At 34.1% G+C, this 20,338-nt stretch overlaps 1 protein-coding gene across 25 annotated transcripts in view; it reads left to right on the forward strand.

Annotated features, from left to right (window-relative positions):
• The window catches only part of PTPRD (protein tyrosine phosphatase receptor type D), a 1,286,084-nt gene that overhangs the window by 537,799 nt on the left and 727,947 nt on the right, over positions 1-20,338 (forward strand). For all 25 annotated transcript variants that reach the window (XM_041120674.1, XM_041120677.1, XM_041120678.1 and 22 more), the window contains exon 6: positions 8,029-8,077. The gene's annotated coding sequence lies outside the window, so the exon portion shown is untranslated. The remainder of the gene's footprint in view (positions 1-8,028; positions 8,078-20,338) is intronic.

A 20,338-nucleotide genomic window follows, 5' to 3' on the forward strand; every position in this document is an offset into this window, starting at 1 on the left:
GACTCTAATATAAGATCCAGCTGTTCAAATTGTCTTTCCAGACTTCAGAGTAAAAAGATTTTTATAAATATATTTTTTCATACTTAGTAGAACACCTCCATAAACTGAATTGACAGAAGCAATTCTTCTTGATATAACCTAAAGTGCAATAAAAAGGATCATAAAATAGATGTATCTTGTCAATTCTGCACTCCCAAGAGTGATTGCTTGTGCTGTGTACACTTGCAATTAATTCTGATTTTTCTCACGCTCTTAGAATTTACACCATGCTATTACTGGTTTGTCGTCATCTTATCCCAAATGATGACAAAACATAAGACAGTTATAGTGTCCTTTGAAAGGTTATGTACTGTGTAAAAGCATATTGTTGCTTTATCTTTAACATAAATCATAGTTTTACAAGGTTTGATTTGAGGGACTTTAATTTAATTTCCTTTAAAAAAATTCCCCCCTTTTCACCATGTGAATTTCCAGTATTCTTTGTGGTGTTTCTCTCTCTCTTTCTGTTTCTTCTTACGTAGAACAAGTTTTCACTGAAAGCAACTAAAACAAGTCATTGCATTGTTACATACTGGACTAACTAGGATTATAGTGCCATATTGGACTAGGCCCTAGAGGACATAATGGAGACTCCTGTATATTCTCAGTTCTATTCTTAAACTAATGTACAAACACCAAAGCTGGGTTATTAATATAAGCAATATTAATATAACTACTTTTATAAATGGACATTATGAAAGGAACTAATACATTTAAAGGGCTAAGCATTTTACACTTCATTCATCCCATCATATGAGTTTGTCGTCCTGTGAAATTGCAAATACGTTTTTTTCTGCAAATCTTTAGATTGTAGTATTTTGTGTACAGAGTTCATTTTCTTTTTTTGTTTGTTTTGGTTTTGTTTTAAAAGAATGCAGTCTTAATTCTTTTAGTATGAAATAGCACTGTAATGTATTAATGGGTTCTGTGTATAGTGGAATCAGTTAGGTTTTATATCAGTTCTTCACAATTTTCACCAATGAGTTTATATTACTTGTTCAGCCACTGTTTTGTGCCTTCGGTGTCAAAGTTAGACTCTAATTCTTTTGTTCATCTTCCCAAGTGTTTGTGGTCTGTCTTCTGACAAGGATGTACTTTTTTTTTTTTTTTTTAAACTGATTAAGATTTGCAGAGGATGTTTTGAAGGTGATGTTTGTCTGAGCCTTTGATGTTTTGCAGTTCTAAAATTGTGCATACCATATGATATCTGAAGAAGATAGGAACTCTGAACATCAGAGTGCACATAATATTGCAGACATCAGTCACTTTGGCAGACGAAAATTGATGGGAAGCCTAACTCATTGTGTATATTGTGGGATACCTTTGTCAAGACAAAGATATGATTAAACATTTTTGCAGATACTCCTTTTTCCCACACTATAAGTCATTTTTTCTGGGGGCCCTGGAGGTTTGTTTTAAGGAGAATATTTTTGGTTTTTTTACATTCTTTACAGACATTGACTTCCTAGTTGTCGCAACAATTTGTGAGACAGATTAGCCATGAATGCAGATTTCCGTGATAAGACTGTACTCACAAGAAAAGCCCAAAACTTGAAGAGACAAGGATGTGAGTGTGGCCTTTTTATATGGTCAATTACTAGATTCACTGGATTATGCTGATGTTACTTCTTGTTTCTGCTTTGTGTACAAATTGATTCAAGAGAAAATAGACAAACAGCTGCAAAAATACCAAGTCAAAAATGTAATTCAAACATTAAAAGAAAGGGGAAAAAAGTCCCAAAGGCAGTAAAGTTTTAAAATTGCTTTAAAAACATTAAATACATTAAAGTTCTGACGGCTAATGATTTTTACAGAATGAGAATTCCACCACATAGTTAACTAAATATTTATTGTAGTTGGGTGGTAGGAACTCTAAAGAACAGCTTCAAAATCTGATTAACATGTAAACTGAAGGCTTAGATCAAATATTCAAATGACATATTTTTATTTTCTAGAATTTAATTTATGACTTAGTGGAGAGATCCTGATTCATAAATAACTTGTTACATGATGTAATGTTGCTAACAACATTTGAATCTTTTATCTGAAAATAGACATTTCTGTGCTTTCAGAGCTGCCTTTTCTCTAATAAGTGTTAGATGATAGCATAATAATAACTCTAATAACTGTTGATGGTAGTATGTGGCATGCACCTCTTAGTACCAAAAGTTATCTTCCTTCCAGTTCATAATACAGTTGTGTTAATTTCTTCCATTAAGGATGTGTCAGCTGTTCTTTCTCAACTACAGGTTCTAAATTTGTGAGTAGTTTGTTAACCAACAAAATTATATCCAAAACTTTTTAAACAGAGAAGACAATTCCCCTCAGTAGTTTCATTAAATATATTTATGAATGAATTAATCAGAATTTATGTGCAGTCCCTGTAAAGGTAATTAGCATGTTATACATTTATTAATAAACTAATAATCTGAATGTTACAAAGATGGTAACATAACTGGGTATCCAGCACTTCCCATGAACACTTGAAAGTTTGAAGACCCATACAACAGCATGAGAGAAAAACAAAACAGATTTTTGCCTAAATAGTGTTGGACTTCAGCCCTTTCATGTGAAAACCTGTCTTGCTCCTCTGATTTCAAATTGTTAGCAAGAACCGAGTCAAACATGAAAGATGTTAGTCTAAACTGACATAAACCATTCTTACTTCAAAAATCAAATAGAATATCTCCAGAAGGGTCTACATCATGTTTGCTTAGATTTGTCCTCTATTTAAAATCAATTCCATGAGCACAGGCATACAAAGAAGCTATCATTATTAAGGAGTGTATATTTAGAGTATAATGTGTACTCTGATACTTGTATATACATTCTTAACCCATGGTAGAAGTTTTACAGATAACCGTTTATGAAGGTGTGTATAACTACAGTGCCAAGCCACCTGCAACTCTGACTTTAAAATTAACAATGTTGTGGCAAAAGCAAATGTTAATTTCAGTGCAGCTTGAGGAAAATTCAAGCTGTTTAAAAATGGTGCTAATTATGAGAGAAGAATTACTTTTTCTAAAATGTTTTTTATTCTTTTGTCTCCATAAGGCAAATTTTTTTATAAAGTGCTAAAGCATGATTTTTTCCATGTGGGAAAATAAAGTAAATATGATATAATTATGTTTTTATTAAGGGGGATATAGGGTGTGTGTACTAGTATACTCTTTTAAGAAGACCAGCAAAATATGAATCAGATGTAACCACCAACTGTTTGAAAAATTGCTTTCAGTTAACAAGGAATCACTATATAATCATTTCAGCTGGGGGTCCTGCAGAGGTCTGTTTTGGCCATGTTGGTTTTCAGTGTTTAAAAAAAAAAAAGAGAGATTTGAATGATGGAAGAAACCACAAGCTTTAAAAATAGGTAGCTGACAGGCAGCTGGGCAAGATTGTAAATGCCCCAGAGGATAGGATTAGAATTTACTAAAATCTTGGCAAATGAGAAAGCTTATTCAAAATCAACAGTATACAACAAAAATGCAAGAATACCATCACAAAATGCACAGAAACAAAACAGAAATAACTGGATAGAGCGCAGCAATACAAAAGTTTAACACAGCTTCATACTGCAAGTTCCAGTACAGCACAGACAAATTCTTTAGTAGATCCCACACTACTGCTTCTCGAACCATGCAAATTTCAGAACCTATTTAAGTATACCATAGTTCCTTCCTTGCCTGCCCTATACATCTGAGATTACTTTTAATGGCAACTATGTAAGGGGAAAGTGCATGGTGAGATTTCACCCTGGTAAATAATAATAACATAGTCTACCATGTGTATCTGGGCATCATGACCACCAGAGTTAAGGTGGAGAGTATCTGCCCTGAAGTCCAGATGTAGCCTTTCCAGTTCACATAAACAAAAAGAATTGCCAAAGAGATACTGCAAGAAAAAGTTAGCCTTTAACAAAAAATATTTGATAGTGTTGTCATGTAAAATATAGGCTCTACGTTGTGTTAGGGAAGCCCAAACCATAACATTTTGGCAACAAAGCTGGATTTTCCTTTGAGGTTAATAATGAGAAGGGAAAAAGAGGTATTTTATACAAGTACAGATTACCTGCCAAGAAGTTTATGTGATTTATTATGAAGATAATCTCCATAAAATAATTGAATTGGATACCTTTTTTAATTTTTAGGCTTTGAAATACCTAAGACTGTGTTTTGCCATAAACCAGAATATTCCCTCAACACATTATGAAAATGGAATTATAAAATTTAATGGAACTTTTTGAGACTCTTTGCCTTTTCAACAAATTTTATCAGATTGACAAAGATTTTGATTCAGCAAGAACAGAAAAAGGTTGTGAAAAGGCTATTGTTGGAAAACTAGTGCAATACTTAAAACCTGTGGATCAAAAACATGTTTGGAAATCAGTAGGGACTGTTCAGTTTTTTTTAAGTGAAGGGAACACAGTTATCAGGTAAAATGACAGAGCAGTCCTAAACAAAATGCATTCCTACTGCTTTTACTGTAGGCTGTACTTGCATCTGTTTTCAGTTGTGAAAGAACCAGATATCAGAATAATCTATGAAGCTATCACCTGTCTCTTTTACATTATATTATTTCTCTAAAAATCCAAGAAATTTCATAAAGAGAATAGAGAGAGGAGGATCTTCTATTCTCCAAAAGTAGCAAAATATTTTAGACATACAAAAACTAAGTAGAAATTGCTGCAGAAAAATAAATTACACTTGAATGAAATGTTAAAAATTCCTAACTCTTTCACAGCCTACTTGGAAAACACTTAATTTTAAATTATATCCTCATTTTGATGTGGATGTTTCAGGATACTATCTAATGGGAATGAAATAAGATTTTGGATCACATTTTTTCTGTAACTGAATTTAAGTATCAGTGAGTAAAGAAGCATTTTTTTATTGTTGATAGTTGGTGCAACTGTTGCACAAGGAAATAAGAATTAATGGAAGTAAGGTGATAATGAACATTGCTAGAATTCTTACTGGAATTTGTCTTGGTAATCATCATCATCAGACTAGTGGGTCTTGTTTTCTATGCTGATTTACCACCAGTATTTCCAAGGTAAAGTGCAAAAAGACCATTGAAAGAAAAGTTTTAATCCCTTCTTTCTTTTCTGACCCATTGAAAGAAACGTATGCTAACATTGACCAGTACTGCGTCATCATAGCAGTAGTTGTTACTGTCTTGTAGTTCCCCTCGTGCCTTTAAATAAGGGGTGTTATAAAAGGAGCTTGAAAATACAGTAGTCTACTTAGTTAATGATCATTCTTATCAGTGATTTTTAATTAAGTGATAGTGTCAATAAAAGAAAACATTTTCACAGGATAATAGCCTCCTGCTTGCTTTCTAAAATTGTGATGATTGTAGACAGCAGAGGTCTTATGAAATTTAAAGAATTTCAGGAAAAAGAAGCTTTAAAAAATTTGACAACTGTTAAAGCAACATCCTACAAAAGTGGGAACTGGCTAAGCATTTAAATGTTGCTGAATAATGCCCTGAATTGTGTGAGCTTGCAAACTTGGAAAATAAATCACTTTTCACTTAAAATAAAACCAAATTACTTTCAGGAGGTAGAGTTCCTATTCTCTCCAAAGTGTGATTAATTTGCTGGCAATACAATACAATGAACTATGTTATTGATATTTTATTTTTATATAAATAGAAATAAAAAACCAGCGCTTTTCATCTAAACCTCTCAAAGTAAATGAGGAAGTTTAATTGAAACTCCCAAGATGATTTTACAGAGCAGGAAAGTTTTTGGACAGAAAGAATTTGTGACTTTTCTAGATCAATATTTTAGTTCACAGCAGAAGTAGGATTATGCTTGAGGATTATTAACCTGTAATTTCCTAGTTTAAAGGCCTTGGAGGTTTTCTATGTAAGGATTAGATTGGTGGTATAATGGAATGACTTTCTGAAGGGAAGGTAATAAGATTTAAGTTTTTCCACACAATTTCAATCCTAAATAACTCTTTTTTTCAATGGGTTAAAAGTATAGCAAAATATTCTAGCATAATTGTTCCCACACAGATTCAAAATAATGAAATAGAAAAAAGGTGTTGTGAGCCACAGATTGATTTAGACTTTTTTAGACCAACAGTTTGCAAAGTATATTTGGCTTAAGAGGCATTTTTTCACTTGTGTTATGATACTCCTGTTAGTGGTCATATACTGCTGCTTTCATAAGGAAAGAAACAGGAAGGGAAGAAAGTTACAAAATACAAAAGAATGTCCTGGGAAATTTTATTTGCAGATAAGAGTAAGTTAAACTCTTAAGATAGGAGCTTTGTTGAGTTCGGTCTTTTTTTTCTCCCCCCACCCTTGAATTTAATGGCAATATTGCATGATGGCTTCTGCAGTGACAGACCAGAGTGTCCAGCAGCTTAAGAGACCTAAGACTGAATGCATTGTTGTGGTGGAAATTCTGAGGTCTTTAACTAGGAAACATTGGCAAGATTCTGCAAGACCCATGTGATTTTCACTTTTAAATGTCCAGCTCAAGAGTTTGTTAGAAACTTTAAAAATAAAAATAACCTGACTTTTTTTTTAAGATAAAAAAAGGCCAAATATATACATTTTTATCCTCAAGTTCTTTCTTGAACATGTCTAAAATACTTTGGAAAAAAATCTGTCATTCCTTGAGCCATGAAAAAAAAAGCAAACCAACAAAAACCACCACCACCAACAACAACAACAAAAAAACAAAACACAAACCTAATATATCTAATGAAAACACCATGCAAAAATTGTTAGAACTTGGCAACACTGCAAGCATTGAATGGATAATCTGTTAATAGGATGTCTTGAATAATCTTAAGATTACAGAGACATACATACTTCTTCTGAAGCATGCAAATTACCACTATAGCATTTAATATTCTTCTTTCATGTTAATTATTGTTAGCATAAAACTAAAATAAATTTAATGCTACATTTATGTATCATTTTTTCTATGCATCCCTCTTTTCTATTATTCAGACATGTTTTTATTTTGTGTATTTTCTAATATTTATTTGCCAGATTTTAAATTTTGAGCATTAATCTTCATTAATGTTGTACTGGAAAGAGAAAAATGCCTGTAGACAAAAAGTTGGAAACTAATTTGCTGCAGGAAAATCAATTTTAGATTGTTCTTATTAAGCTAATGGGTAACCTCAAACCTTATTAATGAAATAACCATGGTTATAGTATTGATAAATTTAACAAATCTTAGCAATTATAAAGAAATGCATCCAGGCCCATGAAATGAATGTTAATTCAATGATGAATCATTTGTATTTGATGATCAGAAAGGAGATTTGCTGTACTAATCTGTTTTATTCCTCTGCCTTTATAGAAGAAATTCCATTTTCGCATCCCCAGATTTACAAACATCCACCTCCAGACAGATTCTCTATTGTTTTTACTCCAATGAACTTTCATCAGCTGTCACAGAGCATTCTGATCCCTTTCAAACATGAAATGTATATCTTCTATTATTATTTTGATTATTTTGATTTCCCACTCTTAAAACCAAAATCTTTGAATGTAGTCTGATTTTTTTTTTTTTTAATATCTGGTGAGCATTAAAGTAATTTGTTTTCTAAAGGAGCTATTTATATTCAAATAAACTTATCAAGTCATAGTTTGAACTGCTCTGGTGTACAGTCTGAACCTCTTCTATCCAGATATCCCTGGAGTTTATTGGTCTCCATGGAAATTCACAAATTCTCAGTTCCAGGAGAGATATTAAAATTAATTTTTCCTCAGAAGACTGTTGGGTGGTCGGGAGAGGAAGGCTGAACACACTTGAAAGCTTAGGCTTTTATTGGGCTGCTTTTCTGACACAAAATGTGCTTTCAGAGTGTACAATTCGAGGTTTAAGCCAGTTGATTTTCCTTTAACATATATGTATGTTAATTCCTTGCAGTATTGAACTATCATTTGCTCATTTTGCCGTGTATCTAATGTCTAACTATAGTCACTGGTGATAGAAAGCTTTTGTTTTGTGTTTCTCAGATCTCAGGATCGAGAATTATTTACTGAGTTCCAAACCTGCAAGCTCAGGGTGAGTAATTTTTTTTGTTATTTCTTTAGCTTGAATTTGGATGGTTCTGGGAATAACTGTATTCCAGCATATGACTATGTTTCCTGGAGCATGAAAAAAAAAATCCTACCCAGTCTGTGATGTCAGCTGTGATGTCATCAGTGATTAATTAATCTCTTTTTGTTTCAAAAGATTGTGAGGAAAAAGTTTTTTTTTTCTTATTGTGTAACTAGAAAATGAATTTGCTATGGCTTTGGAGGTTTTTTATTTGGTTTTTGTTTGGTTGGTTTAGCACAGTTTGACTGAAGAGACCATGACATAACTGTACTTCAATGCTACGTGTGTAACTTGACCATACTGCATTTCGGGACCAATGTTAACATAGTCATCAAGCACAGGAGCTGATGTAATTTCAAAGTGAGAGAGAGCACATGAACAAAAGAGGCAGTGATCTGTGAAAATGACAGAGGTTCTCCAGATATAAACTGCATTTTTGTACATTAACTCTCCTGTGAGGAACCATCTCTTAGGCACGAATAAGTACCAAGCAGCAGTAGACAGTAAAACTATCATGTTATGGGTTTTATCGAAATGGTTTCCTACTAACAGAAGTTTATTGTGACAATTTTGGGGAGTGAGATAACTGTTATAATGAAAACTAAAATTACTGGAAACTTGTGGTTGCTGTAGTTTACTTTTTTTCTCTTTTCCATATACTAAGTCTTTTTGGGAAGCATTATGTTTAATGTGAAGGCATTTGAACAAAGTATGTTGACATTTAGCATGTTGCTGAAATAATTTAGTAAGTAATGTAATAAAGCTATTGAGGCAAACAAGATTAAACAGGTTACCAAAGTATTCTCCTGTGTTTTAAGCTTGTGTTATAATATTAAATATAATAAAGTCGAGTGCTTGTTTTATAACAAGGGACAATATGATTAGCATGCAATTGACATCAAACTCATGAGGAAACCTCATTTGTATAACACAAATAGCTGTCATACTTTGCACACATGGGCAGCAAACAATGCTCCTAGACAGTCAAAACCTAAACCCAGGAGAACAGGTCAGTCAACTTGGTTTTGTGATTCCACTCATTGTGTGAAAGTAGTAGTTCAAAAAGCATCATGACAGAAATGATGATATATTTTACCATGTCACTCTTTTTTTGTAATGAGTTACAACCTTTGAGTTCCAAAGAATATTTCTGTTTTAGAAGCTTCTTTTGAAAGCATGAAATTTTGAATTTGTAGCATTGATTCAAAAGACTCTCACAAAATATTTTCTCTTAATATTTGGACAGGTCTGGAGAGCTTTGTTTCCAACCTCTTTCTTTTGGTTTTCCATGAGATTCTTTCTTGCTTTTTTGCTTGTAGTCCTTGAGGAGTGGAGTTGATTATTGCTATCTTATATGCTTGTCCTGGTTTCAGCTGGGATAGAGTTAATTGTCTTCCTAGTAGCTGGTAAAGTGCTATGTTTTTGAGTGAGGTATGAGAAGAATGTTGATAACACAGATGTTTCCAGTTGTTGCTAAGTGATGTTTAGACTAAGTCAAGCATTTTTCAGCTTCTCCTGCCCAGCCTGCAAGAAGGCTGGGGAGGCACAAGAAGTTGGGAGGGGACACAGCCAGGACAGCTGACCCAAAGTCGCCAAGGCGGTATTCCATATCATGTGACATCATGTCTAGTATATAAACTGGGGGGAGTGGGGGTTGGGGGTTCGCTGCTTGGGAACTAACTGGGTGTCGGTTGGCAGGTGGTAAGCAATTGCATTGTGCATCAATTGCATTATGCATTGCTTTTATATTCCAATCCTTTTATTATTACTATTATAATTTTATTAGTGTTATCATCATTATTAGTTTCTTCTTTTCAGTTCTATTAAACTGTTCTTATCTCAACCCACGAGTTTTACCTCTTTTCCTGATTCTCTCCCGCATCCCACGGGGCAGGGGGCGGGGGGAGAAGTGAGTGAGCAGCTGCATGGTGCTTCGTTGCTGCCTGGGGTTAAACCACAACAATGCTTCACAGCACAGTTGTAGAATCTTCCCTGCAGTAAGTGATTTAGAGGTGTCTATTGTAAGCCTATAAAATGTTTTTAAATTCCAAATCCATCAAATCTATTTTTTTTCTAAATATCAGAATGTGTACTGGAACACAGAGCTTATTCAGATTCCTGTACTCATAGAAATTCTGTAGTAATAAGCAATCTAACATTGTCAAAACTCTTAAGCGTATCAATACATGCCTTGTTAAGTTTGTTAATATCTGGTGGTTGAGGAAACACAAAAAATGTTTAGTAACAATACACTGAAGTAACTGTTAGAGGATTCTCCTTATAATACTGATATATTACCCAATATAAGATTCCTGGTAATCAATTTTTTTCCTATGTTTTGAAAAACTGATGATATATAAAAGACACACAAGCATATATCTCTGTGTGTGTGTGATGTATAATAAAGCTGTATTTTTGAAGAAAGAAGTACACAAAACCAATGATATCTCATGGTTTGAGGAACCAGGGTTTCAACATCATGTTAAAGCAGTTTCTATGCTTATGAATATATAAGAAACTGAGATAACTGTGTTAAATAATTGATCAATATTATGAAATTATGGAAAAGTAAGTTTTTCTGTGAGTTAAAAAAAAAACAAATCAAATGATACACAACAGAAATCAACAACTTTATGGGAAAATCCAGCAAAAAAAAAAGAAGCTCTAACTATTTGTTTAAATTGGATCACTTAAGTTTAGCATACTTGGAACAATTAAAAGATGCAACTGCCTGGGGTTTATTATGGAAGGGGGCTCATTTCCAATAGCATAATATTTCCAGTCTATTCAAAGTAGCAAGATAAATAGTCTAATTAAATCTTTGCATAAATTGACAAAGTTCAAATGATGTAAATTAGATATGGGATTCTCCCTGGTGGTGTTTGTAAACTGTAGGTATAGCTGATTTGTCAGAGAACTTTCCTACATTGTTTTATTGTCCTGCAATTTGTTTACATAAAAGTGATGCAGATGACTGAAGCAGAACTTAGAATGATACAGGCAGCTACTGAAGTATCAAGGAATCCTTGCAAAATTTGAATCAGGGATGAAATCTCATCCTGTACTTTAAACAGTGTTTTGCTGAGACAGAAGTTTAAACAAAGGCTTGTGGTATGCCTGATTTAGTAATTTGCAATAAATACTTCAAAGAAGGGGGCACAAATGTCATGGTTTAACCCCAGCCAGCAACTAAGAACCACGCAACTACTCACTCACTTCCCAACCACCCAGTGGGACGAGAATCAGAAAAAAAAGTAAAACTCATGGGTTGAGATAAGAACAGTTTAATAGAACAGAAAGGAAGAAATGAATAATGATAATAATCACAATAATAAAATGATAATAATAATAGTAAAAGGGTTGGAATATACAAAACAAGTGATGCACAATGCAATTGCTCACCACCTGCTGGCTGACGCCCAGTTAGTGCCCAAGCAGCGGTCCCTCCCAGCTCCACTCCCCCCAGTTTATATACTAGACATGATGTCACATGATATGGAATACCACCTTGGTGACTTTGGGTCAGCTGTCCTGGCTGTATCCCATCCCAACTTCTTGTGCCTCCCCAGCCTTCTTGCAGGCTGGGCAGGAGAAGCTGAAAAATGCTTGACTTAGTCTAAACATCACTTAGCAACAACTGGAAACATCTGTGTTATCAACATTCTTCTCATAAAGAACCCAAAACATAGCACTATACCATCTACTTAGGAAGAAAATTAACTCTACCCCAGCTGAAACTAGGACAACAGACAAATATAAGTAGTATTGGCATTGTTAAAATGGTAGTACTGATTTTATGCATCTTACTATGTTTTTTTAAAAAGCTGTCATTCAATTATGTATGTATTTTAAAAATACTACTTAATAAATTAATGCTCTCAACTTTCTCCTTCACTTAAGAGTGACTTGGTCATTCTTATGAAGGTTTTATCAGAAAAAAACCACAAACTAATACAGAACCAATGGATGAAAATAAATCTTTCACTGGAAAACTAATATCAGGAACTTACTTAACCTTATGTCAAGGTCATGTCCATGACATCCCCTAATACCCAGTATTTATGTTTTTCTATGAAATAAAAAGGAATTAAAAAAAAAAAAAAAAAAAAAAAAACCAAGACAAAACAAAACAACCAAAACACCCCAACTAAAAGAACAAAACCAAAAAGCCAAACCTTCTTATTCTTTTACCTATTTCTTCTTAATATTTTTTCTAGTCTTCTCCTGCTTCAAATATTAATTTCTTTAAACTCCTTTCACACATATAATTTATTTATCTATTGCCTCATGTGGTTGAAGAAGGAATATAAAGGTTCAGGACCTTGGTCAAATTTCTCAAAAAAACACCAATCAAGCATGCAATATATTCCTTTACATATAATTGTTAAATTAAAAAAAAAAAAAAAATACAATAGGAGGAAACAGCAACATCTGTTTCCTGGACATCTTTTGGATGTTCTGAGATAAGTCTGTAAAAGGCAATAGGCAATCACCACAGTTTTGAAGGATAGGTCTGTACTTTTAGGATGTTAAGCAACTGAATGGATTCTGATAACTGTCAATAGTTGCCTTGCTCGCATTTTTGGTAGTTTTATGTCAGTGAAAGCAGTGTCAAGGAAGGAACTTGACATGGAGCGTGGGTTTCATTTTTATTTTATGTTCAGCTTGTGATGCCTTTTTCTACTAGCTGGCACTTAAGAAAATAATTTTCTTGGCTTTGAACCTGTAGGGGGGCCATCAGAATTCATCACCCAGAAATGTCATAATTTTTAGATTTTTTTATAGAATTAAATAATCTGATCCAGAAAAATGACAAAAAAACCCCAACTTTTTTTTGCATTTAAAAATAATGAAGAGTATTTTTAAAGACAGAATTTTCAGCAGTAAACTTAAAATTGCATTTTGCCTAAATCCCTCTGAATGCTGTACCACAATTTATCAATCAGGCATACTACTGCAGATTTGCTTGTATGTTCACTGGCAAAACCTTGCTGTTAGATTCTATATTTAACACGGTATTCGGAAAACTTTACTTCTGATTACTTATTTACATACGCATAGATGGACATAAACACAAACATATGTGGGTATGTGTGTTTAAAAATATATTAATCTTCCTGAATGCATTCTAGATTTTACCCTGTTCAGTCCTTAAGTGTGTGTATGTGCTCTATAGGTAGACTTACATGCTCCTGAATAGTTATACATTTCTAACATGACGGGTTAAATATTTTCTTAAAAGCACTGCAAAAGTGCTTAGCCACTTGTACTTTTAATGTAAATTTCGAGCATGATAAGTGTAATAATACAGAAAAAGCCAATACAGCAAAAATATCTTTTAATACGCTTAGTAGTAGATTCACTAGCATTTCACTGGGAAATGATATGGCTAGAGATTTTGTAGGTCATGCCACAGGAAAAGTAAAAGGTTGTATGTAAATTAAGCATGAAGTCTGGTGTTCTTTTAGGTTTTTTTTTTTACTTTTGTGACATTCATGAAAAAGTGACTCTTGCTGAAATGTATTCTATCCTTCTGAAAGATCAAAATGTATCACCTAAAAAAAAGTTTTCTTTTATTTGAAATGCAATATATATTCACCAAATTCATTTTTTAATAAGGAATAGCACCAATGAAAAGTTTACCAACTTGCATAAAATGTGAAACAGAAAAAAAAAATGGTTTTGTACTGAAGACAGCTTTCATTTTTTAGTAAGCATACTCTGGATGTATTGATTAAAAAGTCCTACCATGGCCAAAGCCTAGGGCTAATTATCATTAGGATAATGCTATACAATCTTGATGTTATTCTGTCTTTTGTACCTCTGAGGATGTCATTGTATCTCTTGGAAGTTTGATTATTTCTGAAGTTAAAATCAACTTTCAAAGAAAAGGCAGCATGAATCTCATTTTCAGGTGGATGGAGCTAAACATACAGTGGGAATTAATCTCTTCTCACATAAAGCAGAGACCCACATTATAGTCCTCAGGGTTTTGCAGTGGTGGTTATATTCTGTTCTTTATAAGGAACTTTGCTATTTTTCAGCCAGCAATAATGACAGGTTGAAACTTGCTTACAGACCAAGGTACAGGGCTTATGTTCCAAGAGATAGGGCTATCATGTAGAGTTGCAAATTCTAGAAGATAAGGATTTGTTAGGAGCTAAATGAAGTCAATCAAGGAAGAGATGATGGTGTAATATTGCTAAATAGACATTAATTTTGGAATCAATTTCTCCAGTTGCATGATTTAAACTATTCAATGGATGACAGCCATGTCTTTCCTGACACACTAGAAATCACTAGTAATGGACACACGGGTGGCTACTATTGTCAATGGATTATTAGCAATTGTTCTTTGATTTTCTGACATCTTTGAACTTCTTTGACAGTTCACAGCCATCCCACTAAACACAATTGCTGTTGGTTGTTGTCAGGCTATAGGAAAGGGGGAAAAATAATTTGAAGTTATTACCTTATTTTCAAAGGCCATGTCAGTATCTGCTTATGTAAGCTTAGAGTTACTCCCATTTACAAAGGATGTGGAATTGGAAACATAAATAACAAGTTAAAGGTAAATTTGTTTCTTTCATCCAGCCTCCAGCATTATTACTGCAAATCTGAAACAGAGTTGATTTAAAATACAACATAGCAAAAAGTTTTCCATTTGCTTCAGCAGGGGTCTGTTAACTCTCTGAAGGAAGGAAATTTTCCCTAAGTCCAAAAGATATTGTACTACCATTTTGTAATGCCTCAAGAGAAAATTAGTGACTCATATAACCTCACTGAAGTAATTGCTAAAATTACATAATTTGATTTGTTATGATAAATTTGAGAACTTTTTTATTAAAGGTAACTATTTCCTTTCCTTTCTTAAAAAAAAAAAAAAAAAGTAATGACATATTTTAATTATTTTTCAGTATTTAAAGAACTGAGACATATTCTTCTGGAATTTTCCCCAAAACCTAGTAAAAAGACTGCTGTTAATATCAGTGGCCTGTAAATTAAGTCCTTTTTCATACACTGCTGGTGAGCTTGATCTTACACAGAAGTCTTTGTCAGTCAGGTCCACATACTATACTTTCTTAGGTATGTAGGTATTTATATCTATATCTTTCATATGAATTATTTTCACTGGGTTTGTAAAAAACATAAAATAAATGACTGAGTCATTACCTAATGCAGCTTCCCCAAAAAAATGGAGGGGAAGAAGGAATTTGACCAGTAAAATTCTAAAGACCTTTATAAATGCCATATGCAGCATGAAATTTATTGCTTAAGACATTAGAAACCAGAACTGAATCACTCTCTGTTGTCTCTTTTGTTTTCCCATTATTTTATATTCAGCATAAAAGCAGAGAAAATAGTTACATTACTCACTGCAGAAGTAAAAGTGCAATTAAAGCACAAGTTTATCAGAGATTTGATCATTCAAAATTCACATTGAAAATATAGAATGAAAAATAGACTGGGTATGTAGACTGTTGCTGGGTTATTGGACACATGCTTCAAAGGATAATATCCTGCCTTTTCACCTTCATCCAGATTCTGCTCCTGAAGAAAACAAACTTTGTCAAAGAATATTCTGATTGAAAAGTATCACCTGAATTGTCAACATGTGAAGATCTGTAGAGTCCAGCTCAAATTTGGTTAATATTGGTTTGCTGAAATAGCATAAGAAGCAAATTATTTTTTTATTTCATATACAGTTACAGCTGCCTTCCAAAAGTTATTTTAGGAGTTGTCATGTGATAATATTTCACCAACATGTTTTTTTTCTCAATACTTCGTAACTCTGGTCCAATATCAGGATAAAAATCCCAGGAAATGTTGTGTCCTTCTGTGTGCGTGTGTGTGTTCTGTGGAAGTTTTTTCTGAATTTTTATGCTCAGTAAGAAACTGTGTAGAAATAGAAACAGAAAAATTGCATAGTGAAAACAAATCTTTTTCCAGTCCATCGGGAGTGGTGGGTCCCACAAATACATGATTTTCTGTAGGAAAAAAGATTTAGGGCCTCATTTTCAAAGAAGATGTAGCCCATACATTCACCTACATTCTCTTGGGCAATGAGTCCAGTATAATCTGATCTCTGCTGAGTACTTCAGAATTTTTAGGAGAAAATCACTTATATACTATGTAAATATATATACAACTAAATGCAATGTTAGTCTTAAACAAAAGGCTGTTAAATTATTTTAATCTAGAACTCCAACTAAAAATAATTAGTTATTTTAATAAAAACATTAAAGAACACAACATAAACTCTGGGACTCTGAGTCAGGTCAAAGATCCTGCTGGTTCAGTGTGATTTTTCCGGTGGTTGTTGGCTGTAAAGGTTTAGGTAATTTTTCTTCTGAAATAGCCTCTAGCTTCTGTCAGTCAGATTGTCAGTTCCACTCAGCTCACTGTATGACACTGAAATTGAAAAGTGGGAAAGGATAATGAAGAAATCTGAAAACATTTGAAATTTTTATAGTTTAGACTTCATTACTAAATAGGCTGAGTAAAGTTTCTCATGTTTTGTTATGTGTCAAATTCAACCAACCTTTCAGAGGTTTCAAAAAGAATGTTGCAGTTCTGAATCAAATTCCTTAGAAATTTTGATCACATTTAAAAATGAAACTAGAGAGTAAGAAAAGAGAGCACATCATGTCCAAAACACATATTTCTGTGTGTATGCGAATCGAAAATTATATGATTTCCATACTCTTAGCGATTTCTTCAAGTACAATCTCTTCCTTCATCTCGTCCCAGTTCAGTCATGTTTGTGTAATGATAAATTACATAGGGCTTTGCTTGCAACACATCTGAATGCATAATTTGAATAGGTGTATGCAACTTCTAGGATATAATTTTCTTTTTGTCTTTTTTCCCCCTGCCATATCAACAGTAAGTAATTTATGTACTATGACTTGTCCTTTTGGCTGCTGATAACCCTATCAGTCTATCAAAGTTTGTATCTGAACTGAAACTTGTTATTTATTTGGACTATGTGTATACTGGGAGACTGACATTAGGCTTTTGTTGGATCATCTTATCAATAATGAGGAATCTGGGGGAAAAAAGAAGAAACCTGCATTAAGAAAACAACTTTGAAACATATTTATGTCTGCAAAAGTCTTTCGACAGAAAGTAGGTAATTTTAGAGGTAATAAAATAGATGAGATTTCATTGTACAGCTGAGCAGAATTCAGCACCCAATATGTCATCTTTACACGACAGATTATTAATAAACTGCCACTCTCATGAGTAGATATCAACCGGCAGTGACTGCCATTTCTGAATCTGAGACTAGAATTTTATTCTTAAGTATCATTGCTCTCTGATCCACTTCCCTCCTTTCAGTACAAGCCATTCTCTTTCCTACACAGAAAATACATAAGGTTGTTGTGCCACACAGTTGATGGCATTCAGTTTATAAAACTAACATATTTCTGAACACCAGCAGAATAGTAGCACACAAATCAACTACACTCAGGTTGTACTGTAGAAAATGAGGACTGGAACAGGTAGGGCTATTTTTGTACCTAGAAATATGCGAAAAGTCATGGAAAAAATTTCAGTGGATAGTAGAGATCAGCCTTGTCTAAACAGAGAGACACAAGCATATTTTCTAAAAGAAACATTTTGTTTCATAATTTAACTCTTTTTTTCTTGTTTCCAAAACCACTTGACCCCTTTGTAGATCAGTCCCAGTGATGCAAAAAAGTAAGAGACCTCCTAACATTTATATTAACCTTAGAGATAGGTGATATACTCTGTGTGATGAAATACTATGTAATCCCTTTCTGCAGAATAGTTCTTTATGAAGTAAAGAGTGAAACTACTGCATAATGGTTTTATCTTTCTACTGTCAGTATCAACCACTGCTGAGCCATAACTGATCTAGAGTAATTGGCAGAACTGTGACACTTTCCCATTCCCAGTGGTTGCTTCACCACTCTGCTGGGCACAGCATGAGCTTGTAATTTTGGATTGCGAGTGTTATTAGAGTCTGAAGAGCATAGCACTCCTTCGTTCACAGCACTGAAAGCTACAGTGATGCGCACCATCTACAGTAACCTGTAGGAAACACCTACAGAATTTGATGACTGAGTTCAAAAGGTTGGATTTGGTATGGGGATACAATTCTTTGTCAAAGTCTGCCAGATGTTTTTTAAACCTTTTGGAAAGAATCATAGAATTATAGAATCATAGAATGGTTTGGGTTAGAAGGTCCCTTCAAAGATCATCTGGTCCAACTCCCCTGCCATGGGCAGGGACATCTTTGACTAGGTCAGATGTTGCAGATAATTCTTAACCTGCATAGAAGACCCTAAACTGGCCATGGAACAGATTTAAGGCAGATTTTAGCTAGCCTCCGTGACTTGTGTCATCTGGGCAGGACATGTAACCTAAAAAAACCTAAAAAACCTGAAAGAAAGTCAGGACAAAGTAGTAGAATATTATGCCAGTTTCCCTCCTTTCTGCTGCCTGAACGCAAGAGTTTAAACCAAAGGAAATATACATTGGCATGATGCGTTCCCAGACAAGAAGCTGTTTCTGGAAGAATATTAGAGCTTTCAACCTGAATCTTCCTTCCACATCCACCACAACCATGAAACTGAATCTACGTGAGAGTGCAGGCCTGCCACAAAGGCTTCTTCTTAATGAGTTCCTTCACTTCCAGCAGGATGAGTATTGATCCAGGTTTGCCTCTTTTTATTAGATTTAATTACACATAAGGCTTATTTTCCTAGCTATTTCTGAACCAATTAGTGTCGGAAAAAATAGCAAAATGTAAATAGAGATTGTGACAAAAGTAGTACATGGTATTTCTCTAGAACAGATGTCTCCCCCACTGTAAGACAGAAGACCACTCTCCACATTCTAACCCTAAGCATATGCTTTTCCCTTTGTTACTGTTATGGCAACTTTCTTTTCTCCTCATTTGGGGTGGGTGAGCCACTATTCCATTTGCTAATCCTTTCAAAACAAAAACAAAGCCCAAGAAATCCTTTGTGTAAAATTTCTTTGTGTAAAAATATATCAAAACTTGATGATGTTATGTCATGCCATCTTCATGTTCCTTTCCAACCAAAGCAATCTACTTGTTCGTAGAGGAAATAGAACAGACACTGATAATGAATAACTTTGAGTTGTGTTCTTGCTTCAGTGGCTCAATCTGTTATGATCGATTATTATTGTTCTCAGGCAGCTCTCTTGTGAAAGGATTGACACATTCGTGCTGTAGTGATGGGCCTCAAAAAGTACCTTGCTAGCTGGAGTAGAAATGACTCCCTCACTTTGTTTCAGCATAGCAAGCCAATTTGAACAGAAAATAAATGCCAAAAATACAATATATGGATGCAGGAGTGACACTTCAGCTTTCTAGAGCAATACTAGTTGCTGTATTAAGTGCAGATTTGGGAGGCAATTCACTGGTGAGGCAACACAATAATGTAAGTCTTATAAAGTGCAGCTCTTGAGCATTAGTATCTGATTCTGTCATAACCAAAGTGCCACAAGGCTGCGGTTATTGATCAGGGAAGAATGATAGCACAGGATTTGGCATGGTGTCTTGTGCACAAAGCATGCTGGGTACGATTGACTGTGCACAGGGTGAAAGACAATATAACAACAGCTTCAGCTCACTAACAGCTGGCACATGGCATTCTCCTTGTTACAGACCATGAGGCCTCTGCTGAGTTGTGTGAACGATCACAGAATATTTGTTATGCCTACACCAAAATATACATATTTCTTCATGAAGACACATAGTAATTTTTACTACCCACTTTCCAAGGAACAATGTTAATCCTTTTTCACTCCTCTACCTTTCCTCAGTTCTTTAAGTATATATACCTAAAGTAAGTACTTATATATATACTAACTTATATATATATACACTACAGCAGAACTGTAGTAAAGGCAGCAGTGGTGTTTCTTTCACTCCCTCCTGCTTACATGTGTAATGTCTCTCTCTTTCTTAAAAATATTGGCATCACTACAATAACAAACCAGAAAGGAATGTTGTAGGATACAGCTGAAAATGAACCAAACAGCAGCATTTAGCCATGAATGGGAAACCAGTATTTAGGCAGTTCTTGGCTATATCTGTAGCTCTGAAACATTTTTGGGTACAGTAAATGTCAGATAGTTTTGTACATTTAAAATTTAAATTTGGGTAGAAGTTAGTTCTGTGGAGGAGAGAAGGAAAACTCTGATCTAACAGATTCTTCTATTCCC

The sequence above is a fragment of the Aquila chrysaetos genome, chromosome Z (assembly GCF_900496995.4).
Source record: "Aquila chrysaetos chrysaetos chromosome Z, bAquChr1.4, whole genome shotgun sequence".
In the NCBI taxonomy this organism is placed as follows: domain Eukaryota; kingdom Metazoa; phylum Chordata; class Aves; order Accipitriformes; family Accipitridae; genus Aquila; species Aquila chrysaetos.